This window comes from Primulina eburnea, unplaced genomic scaffold (assembly GCF_022965805.1).
Source record: "Primulina eburnea isolate SZY01 unplaced genomic scaffold, ASM2296580v1 ctg128_ERROPOS2300000, whole genome shotgun sequence".
Classification (NCBI taxonomy): domain Eukaryota; kingdom Viridiplantae; phylum Streptophyta; class Magnoliopsida; order Lamiales; family Gesneriaceae; genus Primulina; species Primulina eburnea.
Genome location: NW_027330812.1, coordinates 282907 through 303168, shown reverse-complemented (window position 1 = coordinate 303168; position 20262 = coordinate 282907).

Sequence of the window (20262 nt, the reverse complement as noted above, 5' to 3'; positions counted from 1 at the left end):
ATTTGGGACTTGTTAGAGTCAATGAAATTAAGAAAAAGTCAAAAACGTGAAATTATAAGTCAACGGGTAAAACAGTAATTTTACACCTAAAAATTAGTAAATGTCATGACAGTGTCCTAAATGTTTCTTTATATGCCTAATATGATTCTTTCAAATGTTTATGAATTTTTATATGTTAAATTATGATTTTTAAATGTTCATGGATTTTTATGGTTTAATTATGGACATTTAAAAGATATGTTGCATGCTTGATTTAAAAGAAAAACGATATTGTATGGATGTTTTTATTAAGTGATGGAAATACGAAATGTTGAAGGACGTCAAGGGATTGTGACTAATATGATGATATGTTGGAGCTATCGTGAGGGTTATGATCCCAGTAGGAGCCCGACGATCGTGTTTCCTTGGATACGGATACGAATACGTTAATATGTTAATACGTTGGCCAAGGCTCAGTTGACCGGTGAGAGTGTTGCTGGTGTCCCCGCTGCCCAGTACTGAGGTTTTTATAGATGGATCCATCGCCCAATACGAGTCACAATCACGATCTGAATTCAACGAACACGAATATGAAATATGAATATGTTAATATGAATATTAATATGTTAATATGAAAATATTTATGAAAATGATTATGTTTAAAGTTTATGCATTATTATGAAAATGTTATTTTAAGTACAAGTATTTTTCACTGTTATATGTGATCTGTAATTATTGTTATCAAGAATATGATGTGTTGAGTTTTTAAACTCACTAGGTGTGATTGATGCAGGTGATTACGATAATAATGTTATGGGAGGTCATGATGGTTTACCTGACTGGACTGAGGTGCACATAACCCGAGGACCAGCGCTTCTACTTTTCCGCACTTATGATTTAAGTTTATGATTTAAAGATTTTCAAGACTATTTATTTATGCTTTTGAGTGGTTTTTGAGAGGATAATACTTTTCGAGTTTATTGTTTTTTAGTTTTGGTTAATGTTAGACGATGTTACGATTTGACTCTCTCTTGATTTTTCAAATATTAGTTGGTTGATTTATTTTTAAATGGTGCCAAATTATTTTATGTAAATAGTTTAAGGGTTCGGCCGAATTATGAGAGTTAGGGAAAAAAAATTTCTAGTACTTTTTAAGCAACAAGTGTATGGCAGATGATGCTGAACTTAAGTCAACAAGTTAACATGTATTTTACTTCATGCTCTACTTAATTCACTCGTGAAGAACTTATCATCACATTGCATGACATGGTAAATGAGTATCACAAAATTGCCCGATCATTTGAGAAGATCAGAGCTGAGCCAGAATGATCCCCATGATGACTAAAACTGAAACTGATGAGTCAGTTGAAGTGTTAAATCTAAAAAGAGATATTACAAAGCAAAAGCTGAATGATTGAGAACCAAGCTTTGACAAATCAGTTAAAAACTGAAATTTCAAAACATACTGAACTGATTCAAGCTTGGAACAAGTTTTCAGTTACATTGACTGAAATGCAGAATTCACAAAAATCAGTTGAAGATAAAACTGGTTTAGGATTTAACAGTCATGTTGAAAATTCTGCAAGTGATACACAAGCCAAGGTTGAATAAAAACAAAGGAAAGTACATTACCTTTGTAAAACAACTATGGGAAATGAATTTTCAGAATCGAGTAAACCAACTATTCAATCGATTGAAAGTAAGAACAAAGCCAAACGGTATGGAATTGGATATAGCTCCGAGAGTTCAACTGGTTCAAGAAACTGGTCACCTAAACGATTCAGTTACAAAAATCAATACTCAAGGAATTACTATTTCAGTTACTACAACTTTAAGCCAGTTCAGAAACAGTATCGAAAGAACAGTCAGTTGAAAAAGGGTATAAATCATATTGTTTCTTCCTCATACCCCACACTTAATATCCAAAAGTCGAGAAAAACTATTTGTAACACAGCAGGTGACAGGTACAAACAAGGAATCTACCTGGTATCTAGACAGTGGATGTTCACTGCATATGATAGGGGATGCAAATTTGCTATCTCAACTTATCAAATACAATGGACCAAACATCAGTTTTAGAGACAATTCCAAAGGTAAAACTGTGGGTAAGGGTAAACTTATCCATGGTAACTTTACAATCAAAGATGTTTTACTAGTTGAGAATTTGAAGTATAACTTGATTAGCATCAGTCAGTTATGCGACAATAATTTCTCAGTTTAGTTCGACTAACACACTTGTTTAGTTAGAGACTCAACTGATGAAGTCATCCTAACTAGCAATCGTTGTGGAAATTCTTACAAAGTCAGTTGGACTGATCAACCTCATGCACCAGTTTGTTTCATTGCTTCCAAATCTTTTAAGAACTTGTTGTGGCATAATATGTGGGGACCCGGGCTCTAACTCAACTATCTTTGGGATTAAGTGGATCTTTGCTAGAAAATGGGTCATAAAAAAAATTCGTTTAAACATTATAACTTTTGTATATAAATCATACACCATTGGTACCTCTATTTTATTTCATCAAAGGTAAATACATGTCTTCTTCCATTACATGTTTATACAAACTAGTGTTTATACAAACTAGTGTTTACAACAAACTACATAGCAAATGTAAAACTACTAGTTCATATTCTACGCCCGAAATCACCACGCTATCCAATCTCAGTCACGCTCTCCTTGACCCTGATCCTGTCATGCACACATACAGACACAACAACAGCGGGATACTCCGGTGAGAACAAATCTCAGTATAAAACATGTATACATGCATGTCATGCAAGCAAATATAAAATCTTAATACATGAATTAATAATTAAGACATATTAGTGAATACGTATAAAACTCTTCGACTCTTATTCTTTGACTCGACTCATATCTAAGTCTAGGGATCCGGTGTGAATAAGACGTAACAATCTCCCACCTACTCTCCCAATCTGGGTGGCGGTACGTCTTATTCCCGGACTTCGGCCATCTCTGTATCGAATATCTACAATAGGAGTCGATCTTCTCCTACGTACGTTGATATCACCGAACATCTGGTATCTTGGCATATCTGCCAACAACTCACCTATCTCATGTGCATTGCTATAATTCTATAAACAAAACATAACCATATCAAATTATAAACAATCTAATATGTGATTTTGGGAAACTCGAATAGAATCTAATTTGAGTTGTGTCTTCCCGAATCAACATTGAATTATACCTTTCTTGTCAAAGTCACGGTTTGAACAAGTCGAAGTCTTGAAATCTCGATATCAAATCTTTCAATACCAATCTGAATTAACATATACATAATGTACCATATCAATCTCTAACTCAATTGAATACACATACGGATTAATATTCAATCTCGGCACATTTCGACGGCATAACGGTGTAATCTCGCGATACCGGTCAATTCACATATCAAAGATTGCTATCACCCACTCACAACAACAATCATAATCCTCAACAAACATCAATCCACAAGCTCAAATTTTGTATAATCTCATTCATATATGCTGAAAAATCAATAACAATTGCATAGGTTATCCGTTCTTCGATCCGGTTGCTAATATACGTATCTCGTAATCTCAAGAACATATTTTAGAGTTCAAATCATAATTCCTCCCATACATAAAGTTCGAAATATGCTGAAACGGAATAAACCTTACATCCTTTCGTGGCCGGTGATGCAAGGAGCAAGAATCTAAGCTCGGATTCAAAATCGAATGGTTAGATGTTGCACAACCAAATTTCTACTATATCTTGGAGCTTGAGGATTTTTCTCCATGGAGTTTCGTTCCTCCTCTGAAATATAGTAAGGAAAGAAGAGGTGTACTCTTATAAATACATGGCAAAGACACAAGGCTTATTTTTCATTCAGCACGTCTCGCGCATATGCGCGACCTCAACCGCCGCATATGCGCGAGACCTACTGGTCTAGGCCTTCAGCTTATTGGCAGCTCGCGCATATGCGCACCTTCCGCGCATATGCGCGAGGCCTACTGGACTTAGCATTTTCAGACAAACTTCCTTGCGCATATGCGCGCCCTGTCTCGTGCATCAGGGTGCGCAAATGCGTGAGGTTCTCTGCCTACCTCGCCCATATTCCGTGTATTTTCTCGTCTTTTCCGGTCTGATCTGTTCCATCTACAACCACATCAATTATTAACAATTTGTTTCAGATTACAATAATCAAATCCTCGGGCCTTACATTTCTCCCCCCCCTTAGACACGATTTCGTCCCCAAAATCACAGGCAATCAAATCATATCAATAAGAAGGTATAACAGAAAGGCTATATAGAAGACTTACATCAGTAACATAACTCTGGGAATATTTGTCTCATATCTGACTATGTCTCCCAGGTAGCTTCTTCTATGTCATGACGACTCCACTGGATCTTCACCAACGGGATAATCTTTGTTCTGAGCTGTTTTTCCTTCATATCAAGAATCGGAATCGGGTGCTCAAAATAACTCAAAGTCTCATCGAGTTCGGCCTCGTTAGGCTGAAGGATATGAGAAGTATCTGGCAGATATTTCCGTAGCATCGACACATGAAAGACGTCATGTTTCCCGGATAGGAAAGGAGGAAGAGCAAGTCTATATGCAGGATCACCAATCTTCTCAAGAATCTCGTATGGACCGATGTATCTAGGAGACAACTTCCCACGTTTACCAAATCTGACAATACTTCTGAAAGGAGAAATTTTCAAAAATACTATGTCTCCCTGTTCAAACACTAACGGTCGACGACGTACATTCGCGTACTTGGCTTGCCTATCCTGTGTTGTCTTCATTCTTTTCTGGATCAGTTTTACTTTCTCAGTCATTTCACGAATCATATCAGGCCCAAGTTCTGGTATTTCAGATATATCATCCCAATATAGAGGAGATATGCAATTCTTGCCATATAATGCTTCAAACGGTGCCATCTCGATGCTCGTCTGATAGCTGTTGTTGTACGATAATTCACAAAGAGGTAGTGAATATTGCCAACTAGTGCCAAAATCTAGTACTACAGCCCTCAGCATATCCTCTAATGTCTGGATAGTCCGCTCTGAGTGTCCATCGGTCTGAGGATGATATGCAGTACTCAGGTGCAATGTCGTACCTAAAGACTGCTGCAAACTGTGCCATAAATGTGAAGTAAATCGGGAATCACGATCTGATACGATAGATTTCGGCACACCAAAAAATCTGACCACTTCTCTGACATATATCTCTGCCATCTAATCATGTCGGTACGTCATTCTGTACGGAATAAAGCATGCTGATTTGGTCAATCTATCAATCACGACCCAAATCGCATCACAACCCCGGGAAGATCGTGGTAACTTCGTAACAAAATCCATGGAAATGTGATCACATTTCCATTCAGGAATAGATAAACTCTGAAGTAAACCTCCGGGTTTCTTCCTCTCGGTCTTCACCTGTTGACAATTCAAACACTTAGATACAAACTCTGCAATGTCTGATTTCATCTTTTTCCACCAAAACTGTTTCTTCAGATCATTGTACATCTTTCTGCCACCAGGATGAACACTGAACCGGCTACGGTGCGCTTCTGATAAAATCTGTTGTTTTACATCTGAGACATCTGGCACTACAAGACGGTTATTCACATATAAAACATGATCATGTACCTGATACTCTGACTGATGTCCTGATCTGACCATCTCAATCGACTTCTGAACATTCGGATCATTTTTTTGTACTTCTTTAATGCAAACAATCAAATCTAGTTCGACTTGAACAGTAAATAATCGCAATGGTCTACGATCTATCTCAAACACTAATCCAGACAAACAGCAATCTTCTATCAAACTGGAAACGCCAATAGTCGATAAGGATAAAGAACATACCTTACGACTTAATGCATCAGCTGCGGCATTGGACTTTCCTGGATTTGATTTCACAATCGAAATCCTTCAATAAATCGAGCCATCTACGATGTCTCATATTCAATTTTGACTGCGAAAACAGGTATTTCAAGCTCTTGTGATCATAATAGATTTCAAATTTCTCGCCGTAGAGATAGTGTCACCATATCTTCAGTGCAAACACGATGGCTGCCAATTCAAGATCATGAATTGGGTAACGAGTCTCGTGCGGCTTCAACTGTCTCGAGGCATATGAAATCACATGTCCTCGCTGCATTAGAATACGTCCTAGCCCTCTGTGAGATGCATCACAATATACAACGAAATCACCAGTACCTAAAGGGATAGTCAGCACTGGAGCACTTGTTAACCTTTTCTTCAACTCCAGGAAGCTAGACTCACAAGCCTCTGACCAAATAAACGGAGTATTCTTCTGAGTTAGCTGTGTAATCGGCTTTGCAATATTGGAAAAATCTCTGATAAATCGCCGGTAATAGCCTGCTAGAACCATGAAACTGCGTATCTCTGGCACTGATGTCGGTCTAGGCCAACTGATCACAGCCTCGACTTTGCTAGGGTCAACAGAAATACCCTCTCCCGATACAATATGCCCCAGAAACACAACTTGCTTCAACCAGAACTCACACTTCGATAGTTTGGCGTACAATTTTTCTGCTCTCAAAGTTCTCAACACCGTCCTCAAATGGTCCGTATGATCAGTCATATTCTTTGAATATATCAAAATATCATCAATAAATATAATCACAAAATCGTCAAGGTACTTCTGGAAGATACGATTCATCAGACCCATAAATACAGCTGGAGCATTCGTTAAACCAAATGGCATGACAATAAATTTATAATGCCCATACCTGGTTCTAAATGCTGTCTTCGGTATATCAAAATCTCTGACCCTCAGCTGATGATATCCAGATCTCAGATTGATATTGGAATATATAGAAGAACCCTGCAACTGATCAAATAAATCGTCGATACGAGGAAATGGGTATTTTTTCTTAACCGTCGTCTTATTCAGTTGTCGATAATCGATGCAAAGTCTCATCGAACCATCTTTCTTCCTAACAAACAGTACCGTAGCACCCCAAGGTGACACACTCGGTCTCATGTAACCTTTGGCCAATAATTCTTCGAGCTGTTCTTTCAATTCTTTCAATTCAATAGGTGCCATTCAATAGGGAGCTCTAGATATAGGAACAGTACCTGGTAGAAGATCAATACTGAAATCTACCTCTCGGGCTAGAGGTAACCCTGGAGTCTCATCTGGGAATACATCGGCAAACTCACATACCACTGGCAGGTCTGCCAATGCTGGGCTCAATTTTAGTAGATCTACTGAATACACAAGGAATTCCTCTGCTCCTTTGTTCAATAATCGACTCATAGACAACACAGATATCAAGGGAATCCGAGCTCTGGAACCCTTATCGTAGAATTTCCACTCATAAGCCATCTCTGGTCTGAATCTGACAATCTTCTGGAAACAGTCTACAGTGGCTCTATACTTGGTTAACATATCGATCCCAACAATACAATCAAAATCAGACAACCCAAGCACAACACAATCTAACTCAATCTCACTACCCTCAAACTGTAGCATGCAATGTCTAACCGATGTCACTGATATCAAACCACTTCCCAAAGGAGAAGAAATAGATACTACAGCAGATAATGATTCAACAGGCAAAGCATGCATCAATGCAAAGCGTACAGAAATGAATGTATGAGATGCACCTGTATCTATCAATACATAAGCAGGATAACCGCAAAGAAAATAGTTACTTGCGATCACATCATCTGGTGCATCTTGGGCCTGCTCTTCTGTTAGTGCAAATACTCGAGCCTGCTGTCTAGGAGGTTGGCTCATAGTCTGGCTCCCTCCTGGTCTCGACTAGGACTGTGCAGGTGGCGCCTGGAAGGAATGGACAGATGATGCTTGCCTCTCAAGCTGAGGTACTGATGCATATGATCCTGTACCCTGACTCTGGCGAAAATGTCCCTGTTGTCTACAGATATTGCATTGCCCAACCACTCTCTAACACTGATCTGTCGGATGTCTGCCTCCAAACGTACTGCAATACACCCTCGTATAATCTGAACTCTGACCAAGACCCCTCTGTCGTGACCCACTGGAGCTCAATGAACTGCTACCTGACTTCTTGAACTTTTTTCCTCGGGCTTTCAGTTGATCTTTCTTGCCACTACTACTACCACCACTCTCGAATCTGGAAGGTGGTTGAAAAGAGGGCTGCGGTGGTCTTGGAATCAGAAAAGCATACGAAAGTCCCTGTTGCTTAATCAGGCCCGCTTCCGCTCCCTTGGCTCGGTTCAGGGCATCTGCAAAGTTGTTCGGTCTGCCGGTATTTACCAAGGTAAAAATATCAGGATTAAAGCCATTGATAAACTGATCTGCAACGGCCTCGTCACTCTCTGCAAAGTGAGGAGCAAATCAGAGCAATGTCAAAAACTTTGCCACATATTCTTTGATATTCAGCTTTCCTTGTCTCAGATTGGCAAACTCGGCACCTTTATCCTTTCTGTAAGACACAGGGAAGAAGCGTTGATAGAACTATGCTTTAAAGACCTTCCAAGTGATCTCGGTGCCACGATGCTCCAATGCTCTTTTTGTGGTAAACCACCAATTTTTTGCGACTTCATGCAGTTGATGCCAATTAACTTCACTCGACGCTCATCGGTATAGTCAAGGGATTCAAATAAAATCTTGATGTCATCTAACCAGCTTTCGCAATCCATAGCGCTCTCAGTACCTTTCAGTGTCAGCGGTTTGAAGGATTGAAACCGTTTCAATAGTGTCTCCATCGATGTTGCAGTAACATCCATCAGATCATTAGAAGTACTGCCCTGTTCTGGTACCGGACACACAGGCATTGCTGCTCTTCGAGTAGGCATATCTGATTATCAAACGGATTAGTACACAATCTATACAATCTGTCTCAGTCCTCCTTTGATCATATACCTCTGATCCAGAATCGGGTCTGATTCATTTTATTCTTAATACATGTCGCAATCAATCAGATAAGCAAGTAATCATGTATTACTGCAGGAAACATGCTTTCATCTAAAACATATGTAAACCAACATACAATTAATAACATGCTAGTATAATCAAAGCAAGGAAGACGAATCGATCTACCCCGCTCATTCACTTCTAGTTCAGTCTAAAAGATCTATCGCTCTGATACCACCTGTTGTGGGGACCCAGGCTCTAACTCAACTATCTTTGGGATTAAGTGGATCTTTGCTAGAAAATGGGTCATAAAAAAAAATTCTTTTAAACATTATAACTATTGTATATAAATCTTACACCATTGGTACTTCTATTTTATTTCTTCAAAGGCAAATACATGTCTTCTTCCATTACATGTTTATACAAACTAGTGTTTACAACAAACTACATAGCAAATGTAAAACTACTAGTTCATCTTCTACGCCCGAAATCACCACGCTATCCAATCTCAGTCACGCTCTCCTTGACCCTGATCCTGTCCCACCTGTTGTCATTCACACATACAGACACAACAACATCCGGATACTCTGGTGAGAACAAATCCCAGTATAAAACATGTATACATGCATTTAATGCAAGCAAATATAAAATCTTAATACATGAATTAATAATTAAGACACATTAGTGAATACAGATAAAACTCTTCGACTCTTATTCTTTGACTCGACTCATATCTAAGTCTAGGGATCCCAGTGTGAATAAGACGTAACAATCTCCCACCTACTCTCCCAATCGGGGTGGCGGTATGTCTTATTCCCGGACTTCGGCCCTCTCTGTATCGAATATCTACAATAGGAGTCGATCTTCTCCTACGTACGTCGATATCACCGAACATCCAGTATCTTGGCATATCTGCCAACGACTCACCTATTTCATGTGCATTGCTATAATTCTATAAACAAGACATAACCATATCAAATTATAAACAATCTAGTATGTGATTTTGGGAAACTCAAATAGAATATAATTTGAGTTGTGTCTTCCCGAATCAACATTGAATTATACCTTTCTTGTCGTAGTCACGGTTTGAGCAAGTCGAAGTCTTGAAATCTCGATATCAAATCTGTCAATACCAATCTGAATTAACATATACATAATGTACCATATCAATCTCTAACTCAAAGGAATACACATACGGATTAATATTCAATCTCGGCACATTTCGACGGCATAATGGTGTAATCTCGTGATACCGATCAATTCACATATCAAAGATTGCTATCACCCACTCACAACAACAATCATAATCCTCAAAAAACATCAATCCACAAGCTCAAATTTTGTATGATCTCATTCATATATGCTGAAAAATCAATAACAATTGCATAGGTTATCCGTTCTTCGATCCGGTTGCTAATATACGTATCTCGTAATATCAAGAACATATTTTAGAGTTCAAATCATAATTACTCCCATACATAAAGTTCGAAATATGCTGAAACATAATAAAACTTACATCCTTTTGTGGCCGGTGATGCAAGGAGCAAGAATCTAAGCTTGGATTCAAAATCGAATGGTTAGACGTTGCACAACCAAATTTCTACTATATCTTGGAGCTTGAGGATTTTTCTTTAAGGAGTTTCGTTCCTCCTCTGAAATATAGTAAGGAAAGAAGAGGTGTACTCTTATAAATGCATGGCAAAGACACATGGCTTATTTTTCATTCAGCACGTCTCGCGCATATGCGCGACCTCAACCGGCGCATATGCGCGAGACCTATTGGTCTCGGCCTTCAGCTTATTGGCAGCTCACGCATATGCGCACCCTTCTTCCGCGCATATGCGCGAGGCCTACTGGACTTAGCATTTTCGGACACACTTCCTCGCACATATGCGCGCCCTGTCTCGCGCATATGCGCGAGGTCCTCTGCCTACCTCGCACATATTCCGTGTATTTTCTCGTCTTTTCCGGTCTGATCCGTTCCGTCTACAACCACATCAATTATCAACAATTTGTTTCAGATTACAGTACTCAAATCCTCGGGCCTTACATAAGAGGTGGAACCACTTAAACTTTAAATATATTTCATATCTGAGTGACCATGATCTTGTAACTGGTTTGCCCAAAATAGATTTCTCAAAGGATAAAATTTGTTCAGCATGTCAGTTTGGTAAACAAGTAAGATATTCTTTCAAAAACAGAGGTTGTAAATCATCCTACCAATGTTTAGAACTGTTACATATGGATCTTTTTTTTCCGATTCCAGTCATGAGTTTAGGAGAAATAAAATACACCTTAGTAGTTGCGGATGACTTTTTAAGATTTACTTGGATTATTTTTCTCAAATCCAAAGACCAAACTGCTGCACAACTGATTAAACTTTTCAAAACACTTTTAAATGAAAAATCAGTTGGGATTGATCCAATAAGGTCTGATCGAGGGACTGAATTCATCAATCAAAATATTTCACAATTCTTAGAAAATGCTGGAATCAAGCATGATCTCTCAGCAGCAAGAACCCCTCAGCAAAATGGTGTAGCTGAGAGAAGAAATCGGACCCTTAAAGAAGCTGCTAGAACATGCTTGCTGATTCTGGTATTTCTCAAAGGTTTTGGGCAGAAGCAGTAAACACTGTATGTTACACTCAGAACAGATCAATGATTAATAAGAATCATTTGAAAACACCATATGAGATCTGGCATGGACGAAAAAGTTTGGTTTCCTACTTCAAAATATTTGGCTGCAGATGTTTTATTCTCGATAATGGCGAATATCAGTTCAAATATTTTGATGCTAAATCTACAGAGAGAACATTTCTTGGATATTCATCAGTTAGTAAAGCGTATAGAGTTTTTAAGAAAAGCTCTTTAAATGTTGAAGAATCAATACATGTTGTATTTGATGAATCTGGGCTAACTGATAAGACAACTGATCCAGTTGAGCTAGTTGATAGATTTACAGATATAAATTTGGAGGATGATGATGATGAAGAGAATCATATAAATTGAAACATCCTTCAAACACCTGAACCAGAAGTACTGGATCAATCAATTGAACATGAAGTTAGTCCTGATAATCAGTTGGTGGAGCATATAGATAATATTCACTTACCAACTGATCGAGCTCCAACTGAAACTGAAGAAAGCATTCAGTTTCCAACTGAAGCAGTTGCTGATTTGGATGCAACAAATACTGAACTCAGATGGAAGAAATCGCATCCTCCAGAATTAGTTATAGGTAATCCATTTGATCTGGTAAGAAATAGAAATCAAATGCTTAATTTATTTATTCATTCAGCTTTTGTTTCACAAATGGAACCAAAGAAAACTGATGACGCACTTGCTGATCCTTACTGGATAAATGCAATGCAAGAAAAGCTCAATCATTTTACCCATAACAATGTCTAGAACTTAGTTACAAGACCAGTTTGTAAAATTATTATAGGTACAAAATGGTATTCAGAAACAAACTGAACGAAGATGGTTCAGTTGCACGCAATAAAGCAAGACTTGTGGCAGAATGATACAGGCAAGAAGAAGGAATTGACTACGATGAAACGTAGTTGCAAGACTGGAAGCAATCAGAATGTTCCTTGCCTATGCATCATTCAAGAATTTTAAATTCTACCAGATGGATGTGAAAAATGCCTTTCTGAATGGTCAGTTGCAGGAAGAAGTTTACGTTGAACAACCATCAGGTTTTATCAATCACTCTTTTCCTGATCATGTCTATCATCTAAACAAAGCTTTTTATCGTCTCAAACAAGCTCCAAGGACTTGGTATGAGACACTTTCAAAATTCCTAACTGATCATGATTTTACTGTTGGAACAGTTGATAAGACTTTGTTCAAATTCTCTAAAAAAAAATCATATTTTACTTGTGCAAGTTTATGTTGATGACATTATTTTTGGGTCAACTAACCCAAATTATCTGAGAAGTTTGCCAAGTTAATGCAAGACAAATTTGAGATGAGTATGACGGGTGAACTGACATTTTTCCTCGGTCTGCAAGTGAAGCAACTGGAAACTGGTATTTTTATCAGTAAGATAAAATATACGAAAGAATTGCTTAAGAAATTTGGCATGGAAACATGTTCAGCTGCAAGTACTCCTATGAGTTCATCAGTTAAATTTGACAATGATCTCAACTGACATTCTACAGAGGTTTAAAAGGTTCATTATTGTACCTAACTGCTAGTCGTCCTGATATTGTATTTGTCGTTTATATGTGTGCTAGATTTCATGAAAAACATAAACAGTCTCATTTTTCAGCTGCCAAACGTATTTTAAAATATCTTAACGGACACAAAATGTGGGATTATGGTATGCTAAAGACTCTTCTTTCAATTTAGTTGGATATTCAGATGCAGACTATGCATGATTTAAGCTAGATCGTAAAAGCACAAGTGGATCATGTCAGTTTCTAGAAGACAGACTGATCTCATGGTTCAACAATAAGCAAACATCCATAGCTACTTTCACAACTGAAGCAGAATTCCTTGCTGCTGGAAGTTGCTGTGCCCAACTGCTCTGGATCTAGCAACAACTGAAATATTATGGGGTTGATGCTAAAGAATCGCCAATATTTTGTGACAACACAAGCACGATTGCAATCACTTAAAATCTAGTCCTTCACTCAAAGACTAAGCACATTGATGTCAGGCACCACTTCATCAGAGATCATGCTCTAAAGAAAGCTATCAGAGTGGAGTACGTTCCAACTGAATAACAAGCTTCAGACATCTTCGCCAAACCACTACCAGAGACTAAGTTTTCTCATTTTCGAAATATACTTGTTTTAATTGATTTAACTTGATTATATCATTTTTTTGTCATTTTATTGATTATCATTTATAACTGATCAGTTAATATTTTATCAAGAAGTAACTGCTCAGTTAGTCAGTTGTAAGTTAATAACATTTCAGTCACTTTTTATCATTCAATGTGTTTCGACAAACATCAGTTTGTTTGCATAAAAATAAAGAGACAACAATGAATCGAAAAGTGAAATTTTATTGATGAAAACAATAAAATCGAAGCATGATTACATGATCCATGGGTTCTGCGGTGGCATCTTGCCAAACAGTCAACCAGTTATTCAAATCATGACTCCTAATACTATTGAAGATTTCTGTATTAGAAATATTTTCAAGCATGTGCCATTCCTTCCACAGCATCAAATGGATCAGCACATCATCCTTGACAAGACCGGAAATATGATCAACTTCAGCAGTCTCTTAAATTTCCTTGCAATTGATCTCTGCTTGGCAGAAACAAGAAATTCACCACTATTGATTGATTGAAGTTCATGAGCTGTAGTCCAAACGGACATAACTTCTGAAAAGACGTACTCTTCAACAGCCTTCTTAAATCGCTGAAAGCGATACGGTTTCCATGAAGGATGAGGGACGTGGGTACTGCTTTCACAATCCATTGAAGTTCAAGATGTTATTTTCAAATGACAAACGGTCTTATTTATAGACAGTTATTGAAGAGACAAGAGGAATATGAAGAGCCATCAGTTATCAAATAGATTTAACTGATCCAGACTAATTTTCCTTACCCTTATTTTAATTTTATGCATTTATTAAGGGGGAATATCATATTTTAACCAGTAAACTGAGAAGACATGAGTCAGTTGGTTTTCAACAGAACCGAATCGGTTCCCAACTAGTCAATCAGCTGCTGACATAACTGATCTTCTCCAATAAGTTAACTCATTAATCGTATAATATTCCATATTAAGTGAAGTGACTGATTGATTATCGCATTTTATTGTTGTCTTTCAATGCATAGTACTTTGAAACGTGGACTCATGTGATCCATTTATATTCTTCACACGTTTTCATCACACGTACACACGCTTTTATCTAAATTTTTCCTGGACTAACACGTGTCCAAAAATTTGAACTGTCACATACATATGTACTATACCCCGCCCCCATTCAGTTCTTCTTTCTTATGCGCACATCAGCATTCAGAGCAAATTACTACTCAAAGCTTATCATCTTTCTTACGCGCACATTAACAGCCTATTCAGGCTATACCTCTGCAAGCCATTCAAACTGAATCTTCGGATGAGGTTCAGCTACCTCAATTTGCTGCTCAATCAAAGGAGAAGATCTCCGAATCTGGTGATAAAAAGAAATCGGCTCGAATCAAGGCTCCTTTTATCAACATTACTGGCCACACTCCTCTACTGATTGCAAGACCAAAAGAATTAGTGATCAGAGAGATAATTTATACAACAAATTCAGGGCTAAGCATTCATCATGCCATAACTTATTCAAAAGGCAAAGGGAAAATTCAAGAAGAGCCTAGGCCAAAAAACCCAATACAAACTCATATTGATCTGATATGGAAAGAGATCAATGAGTTTTCTTTGACAAAGCTGAAAGTCTACGATGAATGGCATAAATTCAGAACTGAATTTTTTGCTACGCAGCTTCAAAAGAAATCAGTTCTGGAGAAATTCATAAAACTGGAGAAGGTTGTGCTTAAAATAGTCAAAGCTTCTTCAATTGTTCAAACTATAGAGCGGAAGAAATACTTCTTTGATCAGATGCGTGAGAATAAGTTACAAAAAATGCTTACTCAATTGCGACTCAATTTTGATCCTACCAGTCGAACCGCATTCAATGATAAAGCTGTTTATGACCAACTGGACTCGGATCTTCCATCGCTCCAGATCGAAATAAAACAATGGGAAATGAACCAAGAGCTGACTCTTCTAGGAGATTCCCAAAATGTCTCAACTCAAGAGCCAACTAAACAATCTTCTCAACATCAGGAGCAGTCCAAAGAACCAGTTGCTGAGTTTTCCAAGCAAGAGCTGCTTCTACTTCCGAAAATGTACAACCATTATCTTCTGCACCTCCATCCTCAACTGCTGAACTTAAACTTTACTCTGATACTGAGCTGTCACTGGCAAATCTTGATGAAGTTATCAATTCAGTTACCGCTGATATCCAGCTGGAAACTACTGGAGTAGTCGAAAAAATTTTTGAAACTGAAGATCCAGCCAATTAGGCTAAAGAACTAACCGAACATGCTATTTTTGAAGAAACAGAACAGCCAGTTCAATCAGCTGCCATGATTGAACAGGAAATTTTTGAAGAGGCTCAGCTAGACTCGGCACAAACTGAAGAAGTGCCAACTGAAGAACCAGCTAATATTTCAGTTGTACATCCAACTGAAGACCCAGTTTGTGCATCAGGTGCGCAACAAACTGAACAACCATCTACTGTTTCGGTTGATCAACAAACTAAAGAGCCATCAAGTACGTTTTTAGATCTGAATCCTTCTCAACAACTTCAACAGGAAGCCTTACTAGAATAGGATTGAGAAATGGTGACAATGGAAGCGGATACAACTGAGAGGGCACTGTTCACCTTTGATCAACAAGACAGAGAATAGGAACCAGCAGCTTCTAAAGCTATGTCTCCTAGCATCTCGATAGCAAGTGAATCCTTGATCGAAGAAATTCAGGAGATCCAGTCCAATCTCGCCAGCATAGTGTCTACTTTTTCAGATGTCAAGTCAACTCAATTCTTGCACATTATGAGATTTGATTCGATGAAAGACAACACCATGGGAAATTTGCACCAAATCCAAAAGGACGTAACTTATTTATTCCTTCAATTAGACAAACTTTGGAAAGAGAGAGTGTCAACTGAAGATCATTTCTAGACTCAAGCTTCGGTTACAAGACGTCTAGACTATCTGGAAAACACTATGTCTAAAAGCATGGATTTACTGCAAGGCATACTATTAAATGCGGTGTCAGATCTCAACATAGGTGTGCTGACCTTATCGAGAAAGTTTGACGGGTTTGAAAAAAACGGGGAAGAACAAGAGCCAGAGAAATCTTCAAAGACATCCTCAAAGACAATCAAAGAGAAATAGATTCTTTTATTTATTCGGATTTTTGAAGATTATTTCATTAAATTATTCTTTGTACGAATCTGTACATTGAAAGGATTATTTTATCTACATGTATTCGATTCAGTTGATCAGTTCATAAATCCAAGTTTTGTCAAACACCAAAAAGATGGAAATTATTGGAAACTGAATTTCAGTTTTTTCAAAAACTAAGTGCTTAAATCGATTGGATTAACTGATCAAGAAGTTTGAGAGTAATTGAACAAATACTCAAAATTGAACCTACGCATTTAACTGACCGATCAGTTTGAAATTGATCAGTTGCTACATTCAATTGTGTGCTTACCACTATTTCTTCAGCTGATTTTTCAGCTTTACACGTCATCAGTTAACGAAAAACACATTCAACCGACAAACAGTACAAAAGAAGACTGCAACTACTAGTGGAAATGCCGCAATTCAGCTACAGTGTACTAATGTCAGAAAAAGATTGACGTGGCAAACAACGGATATAAATATTCAACTTCTATTGAATATTACGGTTGAATAGAAGCCTATAAATATCAGAGAAGAGCAGTTGAAAGAAAAACAAGATACGATAAAAACGATCATTCTTGCTGTCACTCTGCTGAAACTCTCGATCATATTCAAAGAATTAGAAGCTCATTTTATCAGATATATTCGTAGCATTCTAGGCTACTTTTCGAGCTTACTAGCACAAATCATCTTATTGTGAATCCGATCTTAAAGAGATCAGTTGTGCTAAGTTCAGTTCACTACTTTGAAATATATTGTAAACTAAGAGTTTTAGTTTTGGCATTGTTAAGTCCAAAACTGAAGTGGGTCTGTACAAATGTTTGTATTGATCAAAGTCTTTTAGTGGATATCCTATCCTTGTGATAGAAGGGATGACATAGGAGTGATTGAAATCTCCGAACATCCATAATATCTCGTGTATTCTCTGATTTGTTTTTCATTCTATCTATCAGTCAGTTTATTTTCGCAATTTATTGTTAACTGATCGATATTGACTGACAAGATTTCGAGTTTCAGTTTATCACTAAACTGACTCAACATACAAAAAGATTGCAAAATTAAAGAGTGTTCATTCAACCCCCCTTCTAAACACTCCTTCACCAGTTAATCGATCCTATCACTAGGGGTGTAAGTTTTCATCTCTTTTGATTATTATACATATAGAGGACAATAAAGGAGTAACTTTCACCTAGTATATATATAGTCATTGGTTTATTGATGTATTTGATAGTATAGGAGCGAGAAACATCGTCTCAAGCCAGTGCTCTTACGCTTGGACAGTAAGTTGGCATGTTCTTGGAGTAATACATGAGTAATATTGTGCATTTTAAATGCTTCCCATTGATTATTGATATATGTACATTGTTAGTATGCTTATTGATGAAAATATAGTACCATATTCCATTGTTATGTATCAAATATGAAAGACATTCCTGAATATTAAATATGGGTGCTATATCATGAACATGAAAATGAAAGAAAAGGAAAATGACTGATTTTTATGATATATGAGCTTGTTGACATCATGGGTAGTTTTAAGCCCACCAAACCTATTGGCCAATATATGTTCATGGGGCGTGGGGTTGTCAAAGGTGCTCCCTGACGTCCAACACAGTAGTAGCTATATAATAAAGCAAGCACAATAGTACAGGTCAACTAATGAGGCTCAAGTACGAAAATGAACATAAATATATGCTATGGTATGACATGGTTGAAAGATTCTTTGTTGATCATGACTTGATATGTATATTCTTTCTACGCATATTTATATGTATAAGTGCCAACTTATTGAGTTTTATAAACTCATGTAGCTCATATATTACAGGATCAAGTAATGAAGATACATAGGATGTCGGTTCGCCAATGGATGCTTGTGACGTGCCTTACCCCGACAAGAACCTGGACAAATTATTATATAGCTTACGCATATGTATTATGATAAATTTTATGTCATGGTTTGAAACGACGTCTATGATTATATGTATAACGATACGATGTATGTTGTATATGAAAATTTGCTTATATATCTGCATCGATGTTGTTGCTTGAGTTTTATCTTTTACAAAATGTGGGGAAATCATGCCAATATTTTTATAAATCATCGAATTGATACTCTTGTTTGAATTACTTCGTAATAAATGATATCATCAAACCCTATTTTGATTACGAGTATAAGTATCATTAATTATTTCAAGTATAGAAGAAGGGTGTTACACTTTACATGGTATCAGAGCCCAAGGTTCTTCAAGAGGGAACACACCGCACTTCATCCATACATGAGGAACTCGGAAAGTAAGTATATTTGTATCTCATAGTTTATGCTAAGTTATGTGCTTCTACGTGACCTACTTGTAGGCTAAGTGACAATTCCATCCAAACGCAAGGTAGATGAAGGAGAGTCATCTAATGGCAAGGCCCCGGCAATCGAAGGTGAATGCAGTGCGCCACGACCTATAGATGATTTTGCTCAGCTGCTCCAACAACAAGCGAAAGTCCATAGGGAGCAGATACAGCAATTAATTGAAATGAAGTGGACGACACATGAGCAGGCACAAGCACAAGACATGCTAACCAGACAAATGCGAGTTCAAACAGATGTATATGATTGTTTCGACGTCTGAATCCTCCTAAATTTACGGAGAGCACTGACCCAGCAGTAGCAGATGAATTGACTAAATCCTTGGAATCCATCTTCTCCTACCTACATATGTAAGATGCTGACAAAGTAACTTGTGCCACTTTTTGTTAACAAAACATGCCATAATATGGTGGGAGAGTGCAAATGTAGCATTACATATGAGACCATTGACATGGGATACATTTAAGTCCACATTTTACAACAAATATTTCAGTAAAGATTTATGAGCCAAGAAAGCCAGTGATTTCCTCAATTTGAAGCAAGGAACCATGTCAATGACTGAATATATACAGTAATTCGAAGCATGAGTTCAATATGTACCACATATTGCACAGGATGACACAAGTAAGGGCAAACACTTCATGCGGGGACTTCGTTCTGAAATTAAAAGAGATGTACGAATGTCGAAAGTTGTTACATATGAGGAGATAGTGGAAAGAGCACTTATGGCAAAACCGGATGAACAAAACATTGGCAGAGACAGGCAACAGCGAAGGCATCAGTACTTTCAAAAGATCCAAGAAACAGTACAAGGAAAAAAGACTGATAGCAAAGGTACTCGACCATAAAAACCTCGTGACAAGGGTCCCCCTCCACGTAAGGAACAAAACAGACCACCTTGTCCTAAATTTGGAAAAACCCATGGCGAGAAATGTATGCAAGGTACCAATGTTTGTTATCATTGCAAAAAGCCAGGGAATCTCGCTGTAAATTGTTCAGGGAGTTGTGAGAAAGTACAGGGACGCCTATTCTCGATGACCACAGAGGAAGTGGATGTGGATACATCGATGATCACTGGTATGTTCTTGATTTCTGGTATCACTGCAATTATTTTATTAGATTCAGGGGCCAGGCATTCCTTTATTTTGGAGT